General features: G+C 39.8%; 1 protein-coding gene and 1 long non-coding RNA gene across 5 annotated transcripts in view; one reads left to right on the top strand and one right to left on the bottom strand.

Annotated features, from left to right (window-relative positions):
* The window catches only part of LOC138015704 (discoidin domain-containing receptor tyrosine kinase B-like), a 28,229-nt gene extending 19,849 nt beyond the window's left edge, over positions 1-8,380 (bottom strand). Inside the window, exons 1-2 of one of the 4 annotated variants that reach the window (XM_068862976.1) lie at positions 8,293-8,380; positions 8,136-8,172 (exon numbers count right to left, since the gene is read on the bottom strand). The gene's annotated coding sequence lies outside the window, so the exon portion shown is untranslated. Of the gene's footprint in view, positions 1-822; positions 1,185-4,966; positions 5,119-5,839; positions 5,859-8,135; positions 8,173-8,292 lie in introns of those variants that run through there. The other 3 variants (XM_068863180.1, XM_068862906.1, XM_068862843.1) reach the window with 3 other exon arrangements.
* Positions 2,189-4,822, top strand: LOC138016068 (uncharacterized). Its single transcript, XR_011125732.1, has 2 exons — positions 2,189-2,562; positions 3,726-4,822. It is a non-coding gene; the product is annotated as an uncharacterized lncRNA (long non-coding RNA).
* Positions 8,381-10,000: the final 1,620 nt, after the last annotated feature.

Genomic DNA, 10,000 nt, shown 5'->3' with positions numbered 1-10,000 from the left:
GGAGATAAAATATCACTATTTTAAGTGATAGATGGGCTCTTTGCATTAATAGCGAGACGTAAGCGATCTATGATAAAGAAGCTTAGCAAGTGATTTACAGGCGTGACGCATGTGACCTAAATAATGCGTTTATGGTGATTCTATAAACAATTATTAATAATTTAATACAGGGAAGTTCCCAAGTGTCTATAATTAGTAAGAAAGCTATTTGAAGTTGATCAGATGTCATAACAAAACTGGCAATCGTCCAGAAGTTCCGGTCACTTAACAGAATGTGCCTCCTCAGTTTTCCTTTCCTTATCTTTCCTTTCTTTGACTTCATGTTGCTAAAACGTTGTTCAGCAAGGACCGATAGAGTAAAAGAAACCTTTTGCGTCGTGAGATTGTCAGCATTTTGATTAAATGCGTAATACTAGAGTGAACAGATAATTTGACGTTGGTAGAGATGCCGGCAAACACTAACATAACACCAGTTTTGATGAAAATAACAATAAAACGAATATAACAGCTTTGCGGGACCAAGGTAACTTTACTCAGTGGAATAGGATGACCGACCTTATAAAAGACAGATTCACTTTAAATAAGAGAGAAATTTCGAAGAGAGGTGGTATGGCGACATTGTTCCCCTACAGAGACCGTTTCTTACTTTAACCCTAAACCCTAACCCTAACCCTAAACCATATAAAGACTGGGACAATTTGCAGTAGTACGCGACAGTTGAACAAGATCGTTCGTCCAAACACGCTTCACGTAGACTTAACATAGCATTATGTAACAGTGAAATAACTCAAAGTGACGAGATAAAAAAAATTCACTACATACCAAACTTTTTGAATGCAACGAAGCAGTTTTCCGGAGCACACTGAATCCAATTTACTTTTCACCGCTTTGATTATGAGGAAAGCAAGATGCTTATAACGTCGAATTTTACCAACGTGACCAAGCTATCACTGAATAGCTAAAGGCAAATTGGTATGTGATTTAATTGCACCAAAACACTTGGTTTGCCGACTACCTCGACGGGCTCGACCAAGATGAAAACACTTGTTAAGCAACTGAGCACGCGTATTAAGCGGGTTGTCACTACCCTGTCATGTTAAAGCCTAAGCGTTTTAATGCTTTCAGCATGTGCATTCACATTTGCAAATCAGGTGGAATCTCCATGGTAGAAAACGAGAGTCTGCTGTCTGTCTGTCTGTCACGATATTATTGTAACCTTTAAAAGCTCTTCATTTAGGACAATCCCGCATCGCAGACTAAAATTCTAAACATACGTCGTGCGCATTTAGGGCTAAAAAAAATTATTTACATCAAACGAAATCCGCTTGAAAGCCAAAATCCGCAAAGTAATTTGACATCACACTGAAAAACCTCAAAGATTCCCTCTTCACGATTCGGGAAAAGATAACTGTTTAGCCATTTTCAGCCTTTCAAGGGATCGTTCTTCCCTAGGGTGTGTTTCATTTTATTTTTTGCCAACGCAAAACAAAAGGTTTGAGTCTGGTCTCATTGAGTGTGCGTTCCTGTCTTCAAAAAGGCTCTTAAGGCGTAAAATGCCAGTGACATAGGCCAACGTTGATCTCCTGCTGCTAAAATACTCTTTGCCAATTGTTAAATGATTTTGTTTTTCATCCGAGAATTATTTAGCCAAAAGCATGTCAGTTTTGTTGTTTATGATAACTTTGATGCTTCCCTTCCTCAGCCCATTTCCAGTATTGTTAATCTTCTTTAGATAAATCCATTGTTTTTTTTGGCTTAGCATCGTCTCGCAGTTAGCTTGCCAGGTAGATTTTGAAAACAGTAGTCCCTAAAAAAAACTACACTGTAATCCCAAGAGCATTTTTATACGGTTTACATAATTTCTAATATCCCTTCACATTAGTTGAAACCATCTTTGCGGATGTCATTTATTTGTCCTAACCATATTAAACTAATTAAGAAACTTGCTGGCGCAGCGAGGAACATTGATCTTTTTTCGGCCAATTCTGCGCCCACTCTCTGTCAAACCCCTTCCGTTCATTGTATAATCAAATATCCGGCGAGTTAATCTGCACAGTCCATAGCTGGTTTGGACAAATCAACGTTGTGTCATTTGATCTCGCACGTGATGAGTGTGAATTTTCCATCTCTACTGGCGTTTGTCCAATTTTTTTCAAATATTTGTTGATTTAATATTTACAACCCGACAATGATTGCTTGGTGAAAGCTAGTGATGCGCACTGCTATTGTTACTAGAATATGTATGCAGCCAAAGGAAGATTTTGAACTCGTATCTCCTCGTCAGCACTGAATACGACAACTCAGTCATTTTTGGTTCTTCCTCAAACAACAACAAACAAACGACGGTAATCCGGCCGGTGTTGGCACTATGACATAGTATCTACGGTATGCAATGACCTTTTCTTTAAATCTGCTTACAAACAAATGAAGCCAAATGTTGTTGGAAAGGAGAAAACTTAAAAAAAAACAAAAAAGAGACACGAAAGCTGGAATTCGATAAACGGAAGATGGAAGAAAACGGACACCCACTAAACGAGATGCAAACGTTGTGATCGATAAAAGGTGTGATTAATAGGGCCGAAAATACAAACTTAAAATTCCTATATATTTTTCTTTTGTTCGCGCGTCTTTTTCTGTTAACAGCATTACAGTCCATAACTAAGCTTATTTGTCGGCCTAATTGTTATTTGCCATCATTTTGCCGGGAGATGCCATTTGAAAGTGGCCATGCATGAAATAACGAATAAATGACGGTGATTCTTAAAGCGCATGCCGCTTTTTTAAACTTGTATTTTAAAAAAAATGTGAGTTGATATTAGGCAAGTTATTTCACCAAAGTCGTCATCCTTGGAGTATACTTTTTGGTTGAGGAATGTTCGTGCTATTCAAGTTTAAACTCTGGGTTGGGTTCAAGGTTCTGCCAGGTGCAGTGGCGATCAGCTTACAAGTCATGTGATAGTATTTTAACGTCAAAACGCAGACTGCAGACTGTGCAGACCGTGCAGACCAGGGGTAAAATATGGCGTTACCCTCACTATTACGTATTGAGAGCTAACCGTAAACAGGCTAACCTGAATGTTATTTAGGCCTAATTAGGCTAACCGAATGTTATTTAGACCTGATTAGGTTAACCGAATGTTCATTTTCCAGACGGTCTGCACAGTCTGCAGTCTGCGTTTTTTACTGTCCCGACTATCACACCAATGATACTGTTGTTCCGGAAATCACTTTCTGGAGTATACTTGGCCATACCCTGGGTACCAGAGGTTTTTTTCTCGCGCGCGGCACACGGAAATTCTTTGCTTCGCTTCGGGTAACGTCGCCACCTTTGGTGGGTGAATGTTTCGTGCAGTGCAGCTTCGAGGGTCATGCATGATCAGCGACTATCAGGACTCAATCATCAATGGGGGATGGAATTACGCCATCGTTCCTGAAATAATCTATCATGATTCACTTCAATGAAAATATCCTTATTTATTGGCAAAGTTTCATCTTACACGGTAAAACAAAGGCTAAGGTTTCCAAATAGTTCTTTCCAGTTTTTCTGGGATAAGGGACACAGACAGCAAGAAGAAGATGTAACTAAATAAGAATTTATTATAACCGAACTTTCAAGCCCTCTTCATGATCACTGAGCAGGGGAAAATGTGGTCACGGTGATGTATTATATGCACGTTTAACAGAGACGTGTAGATTTAGTAGCGTGTTTTCGTATTTTCTGTTAGATTGCGAAGCATTCAATTCAAACACCACCAGCACCAAAAAGAATCAGAGTCTCTCGCCCTCCCCATCTCTTATACAAAAGAAGAAAAGTACCTCCACCTTACGCACAAAACAATCCATGCGATATCTCTTCTCAACGACAGTGGAGACCCTGGGGACGAGGATGTACGATACAGTCCTTTCAAGTTCCGGTACATTTTGATCTTGGGTCAAAAGCGTACAGGATGTGCTAAAGAAGAGGCCAAACATCATGTCAACGGCGGATTGTGCCCGAAGCAAATAAGACCAGCGGAACTCAGTTCTCTCTAGAAGTAAGACTTGCATTGCTTTGCACATTGCATGCACGTTAATGCATATTGCTGTCAAAGCTACACAGGGATGACTGATGAATGCCACATACGCAACAGCCTGCTTTGCGAGCACTCCCATGCGAAAGAAGAACTCCGGCCGGAGAAAAAACCATGTTAAAAAATCTATTCGAAGCGGTGCTTGATTAAAGCCAAATGTAAATTAAATGAAACTATCAACTAATTAACTTCAAACAAATCGTCATCGCGCTGTCGCATCCTCGATTCGGATAAAGGCCATTACAGGCTGGGTAAAGACTTTTAAGAAAATTGGTCGGTTACTCATTTACTTTCATCTATTCCCCCTTTAATTAACCAGGCTATGTTGATTCGGGCGAGTTTCCCGCTGGTCTGTGAAATCGAAGGACTTGATCTCGGCCTACCGTTTTGCGGGAAGCAAAACCACAAATTATTGACAACATAAAGAATATGAACAGCATCATGCCCATGCCATCCCTGCATGTGTTTTACAACGGAACAATGTTTCTTTTCCTGTTTGTGGACTACGCCACTGATAAAATGGAAGAACAGGAGTGACACGTACGCAAGGCAGACGAGCCAAACTGTGTGAAAATAACGCGGTCAGGAACAAAGGCATTAAATAAATGAAACGTCTACAAAAAAGTTTCTGTTGCTGCCAAGTAAATAACTCCTATTCCTATAGTTTATTTACTCGATTTGTTAACGTTTGCCATTACGTGGGAGATTAAAGGAACGCCTTCATGGTTAATAAAGGAATCAGGTTAATGAAATGACTTTCATGCGATTCGCGGTTTCTGTAAGCAGAGCTAACCGATTTAAATGTTACCAAGCCTCTTTAGCCTTTACCTAGTCCCTATTTTTTCTTTTTAAAATTGCTCAAAAATGTTCTATGAATGCAAAGTATAAGCACTCACCATAGATCTTGAATTCAACGTGACGCAGACTTCTCTAAAGGAATCGTCACTCTTATGGAAATGATGAGAATGCTGTGAAACAGGTATGATTCATGAAGCATTCTGGAGTTTCAAATATGTTTTTGCTAATCATTCGCCAGGATATATATACTTTAGGTTACACAAAACTTAAGTGGATTAACATCAAAAGCTAAATCCAAAAGTGCAAGGTCTTTCTTCGCTTGCCAAATCCGGAAAGGCGCACAAGCAGAAAGTCAATACCATTCGCCCACTAGCCACTCAAGTGATAATAACAGAGCTTGACTTACAGAACTTATCACACGATTTTTGTCATGTGACTATTTAGCGGTCAAAAAGCAAACCCTGGAAGTCAACGAAACCTGCAAATACCGAAAAGTTAATCTTGCAAATGCATTAAATTATTATGTGCAGAAAAAGGTGCAAAACTATTGCAAGGGGCAATAGCCTGTGGGGAAGCTTAAACAGAATGCAGCAAGGAAAAAAAAAGTTAAAAAGGACAAAATGAGTTTCGTTAAATGAACACCTTGGGTGCAACGGCCTCAGTGCCCTCTGCGAATATTCCCGCCGATAAATTTGCTTTCATTTTGATGCAAACGGAGCTAATCCTTAGTTTATTCATGAAATAATCACATTACCATGCACTTGAAAAAACGAAGTTTTTGTTTCACTTAATAGCTTGGGGTGGAAGACTCCGAAGTTGACAGTTTTGAAAACAAACACTGTCCGTCTTATCAATGATTATTACCTACGGTTGGACGGAAGTGTAAGTGGAATACCTCAGGCAAATACATCGAAGAAAATGTTGACCGTGCTGTTCATGATGATCGGACGGTCACGCAAGACTGACATTACCTGCAACGCCACCGTTCGGTCTTGTTCTTTCAAATAAAAGGGATAAGTCATCCTCGCATTTATCTGGACAATGTGTATTTTAGACACCTGAAAAAATTCCGGTGGTTTTGACGGGATTCCAACCCATGACCTCTTCTATACAGGTGCAATGCTATGTAGCCACACAATTGGGAGCAGGTCAATTTGTCAGTGGGCTCATGTGTTGCCGTCAAAACACTCGACTCCATGAATGACATAAATGTTTATTTTGAAGTGCGGATTATACAGTGATTATAGATGAAAGTGTAGTGGTGAAGACACAGGATAGCTGGAGGGTCCGATTTCGAGTACCGGTACAGTTGTTTGTTCCCTTACTGTGTTATAATGTTGAGACTGAATGGATTGAAGTGCATGAATAGAGCAAACGACAAAATGCTACGAAACGTTAAGAAGACGTGAGATGCGTAAGACAGGGTTTGACGGAAGGTATAAGTGTGTTAGGGGGGGGGGGCGGGGGGTTAGCTCTTTAAACATTGAACATACAGTAGGTAAAATGAGGATCACCAGTTTAACCTTGGTGAAAACGGATTAACCGTGTACAATAGAATTTCTTATCTTGACGTCCTGTCATTTCCTCCCGATTTCCGCTTGTGATCGACAAACCAAAGAAATCCGCGCCGTTCGCGCTCAAACTGAAGGGGAAATATATGAGGCGAGGGTATGTTCCGTGAAACACCTAAAAAAAATTTGGCGAGTATGTAAATGTAACTTGAAGACTTCAATTGGAGAGTTTGTTTGAACGCTAGCGTTGAAATATCCAAACGAGCAAGGGCTGAAAAATACTCACAGAGCTTTTCACTTGAGAAACAAACCGTACATCATGCATACAACCGAGTATTACCAAACGTGCCAGCAAAGTTCGCAACACTGCGGTTCAACTGATGTGTCATGAGTAATGTTTTGACATAATTCAAGTATCCTCTGTTCTATAGGTTAAACCGAATGGAAAAACGTTTGTATTCGACGTACAATACGGGTAGACAATAGGTAAGCTGCTCAGGTCAACGTCACGAACACAAAGCCTCCGATGACCACAAAAAATACTTCCATTTTGTTATAATATGTGATTATAATAGCAGTACACTACGATATCTAGGATTTTATCGAATATACGTGAAAGATATAGAGATATGTCACACAGTTTAGGGGTCCCCGTGCTAACAACTAACAAACGTCATACGAAAGTTGTAGAGTTAGGCAGAGTTCGTTACAGTCTTCAAACATCACTTCAATAAAATCGACACCTCAAATAAACATTTATTTCATAATTAACAATTTCATGATAAGCAAACCCGAGACGCAGTCATAACCGTCTCCAATTCTACCAAGTGCCCTTGCTTGCAGCTCAGGCGTTGCAAACACGGAAAAAAGTCTGCTATGGTGATTTTATAAAATAACTTCCGTTGGGAAACACAAAAATGTAAAGTGCTATGATTAAAATGTACCCCGCTTTGATCTGAAAACAGCAATCAGTGATCCTCAAAGCAATCGGCAGAAAACGAAAACAGAGCGCAGTGCCAGTGCGAAAAGAACATACATGTAGAGTGCACAGCTTGCGTTACTTAGGAAATAAAGCCCAGTTCTTCCTCACAGGTTGTATTTGGTTTTTGATAATCAGCGTCTCATGGGAAGATTAAGGATTTTCGTCATTTTCTTGCCCATTATTCTTAATTTCATATCAAATTTTGTGAAGATCCATGATGAGTGCGATGAAATTCTTCTATCATTAAGAGACAGAAGCAGGGGAGGGCTGGTGTGAATAGAAACAATGCCGTTAACTCTTAAGACCTACTCGGCCCTTCCTTGAATGTTTGAAGCACCGCATTAATATTTTTTTAACTTGCATAAAAATCAATGACCTTCGGCCCATTTACACTCGGCACTCCATCCCTTCCAAAAACTGACGGTTGAAACACCAACGTTTTCGCGACCAACTGCTCATTGACGCGTATCGAAAGATGGCTTTATTTGTACTCGCTTGCTTATTTCCTTTTGATGAATGAGGCAACTCAGATGCGATAAAACTGAAACAGGCATGGACTGCGTTTACGGAACATCCAGTTTGAAAGCTCTATATTGACTTCCTCCGCCGTGTGCGTGAATGGTCAGACATTGTGAATGAGTGATAAATACTAAAAAAGATCGCCAAGTCAAAATGTGACGACGTAACTAAGAATGGTATATAGAGAGGAGCGAGTTGAGGTATACCTGAGCATTTTGAAGTGAAAATATAAACAGCTTTCAATGAATCACATACCTTGGCGAGATCGAGCGTCTTTTGAGGATAAGTAATTCTACAGGTTAAGAAAGTACACCAAAATTAGTAAAAGGACATTGACAATCAAGTTTCATGTCGCCTTAGGCAAACCTCTAAGCACTGTTCATTAGTTATAGTAGTCCGCTGTTAGACTAACCGCAAATCCAGAGTAATCTGATAAAATTATTCCTTTAGTTATCCGCCTACAAAGACAATCAATGCAAACTTCAGATGCTCATTTAAGTTGAAGAGTAGTAAATAAACCACGAGTTACAATATTGTCGAGCCACTGAAAAGCGAACAGGAAATTTAATGGAGGCTGGTTTCCTTTTTGAGATTTTTTAACTGCTGTGAACGTGTCTATTGGAACATATCAATTAACAATGAATGGCAGAATGTCTTTAGTGCTAATTCAAATGAAGTGAAAAGACAATTCGTTTTTCTTGAAAAACAAACTGCACAAGTGAAAATGCACGTAGTTTGCATGAGCTTTACTGAATAACATTTTTCGTCAACTGTCCGAGGGATCTTCACCTAAGAAATTTCAACCAAGGATCCTTTGTAATTCGAACTAAAACAAAAAAGCGCTAATATAACTTGAATTTTTTCGACGTTTCCGTTACCACTTTACACTGCGTTCTCTCCTGTGAAATTTTACTCACGTTTTTGTCATAGGAAAATTAAGCTGAACTATTAAAACAAAAATCACAAAGACAACTTTATCAGATTTCCTTCATCATTTATGACACCAACTTATTTCTTCAACGCACCTGCTTTTAATTCCAAGAGGATTACTGAATAAATTCAATTGGACTACCGTTGGTGCCAGTTTCAAAAGAACCTTAGCGGTACCAAGGACTTGGCTACACGGATCACTTCTAGGTATTCAAATTTGAAAGTTCCAGGGAACATCCCACCCCCGGAATTCCACCATCATATTTACCAGAACGACCGGTTGGATGTCGAGTTCCGGAATACTGCAAACGGGTCGTGCCTTCTCTTTATTACATGCTGGGAACCGAAGTGACTCGTGACGTCCTTTTCATCATCCGCAGGAAGCCATCCATCGATGCTACCTGAGATCTCCAATTTCTTTCGAACTCTGGAAAGCCGATTTTGGAGCACACAAATTACAGTCACTCTAATGAGCTGAAGTTTAAGTTTGTGGCAAAACAAGGTAAGATATTCAATGTGGCAGGGTACAGGTTTTGAAAACAGAGAATGAAATCATCTTGAAAGCGCTTTATGAAATCATTTAAATAAGGTTATTTATGGATAGTAAGTGAAGATAGTGACAGATTCAAAGTAGTGATTTCAGCACTAAAACTGGAAAGCTGCCAGTAAGGCGGCTTTCTCGATGAAAGAAGTCTAACAAATCTACGTAATTGAAGATCGTCCGCTGCTCTCACGTACCATCAAATACATGTATCACGTTCGGCTGTTCAGCCCGTTCACCATGCAAGGAATTACGCTTACAGCTTTAACTAATGAGGGAGATTCTTGACCCTTACAATCTAGGTTAAATATCTTATTTATTTTACCTTAACGAAGGAAGCGGAATTTGTAGTCCGCCGTCGCAGCTCTCAGCGTGCTGGGGAATCCATGCATGCGCTAGGACTGGGTTTGGGGGTAGAGACCGCAATGAGAGAGCCCATCGCAGAGCGAGAATGTGCTAGCTACAAATGTTCAAGTTTCAGCCAAGCATTTTTCAATTCATCTCAGTTTCTTTCTGAAAACCCAATCTTCACTGCAACTCCTTCAGTTGCGTTAGAATTTTCAAGCCACGTATTTCTGTGATTCTGCTGTCATAAAGACCTCCTATATCTACTTGTAAATAATCGACTTTGCTGGCGTCTGATAAACCG

The sequence above is a fragment of the Montipora capricornis genome, chromosome 1 (assembly GCF_036669925.1).
Source record: "Montipora capricornis isolate CH-2021 chromosome 1, ASM3666992v2, whole genome shotgun sequence".
Taxonomy (NCBI): Eukaryota; Metazoa; Cnidaria; class Anthozoa; order Scleractinia; family Acroporidae; genus Montipora; species Montipora capricornis.
This window is presented reverse-complemented; position numbering and strand designations above follow the sequence as displayed.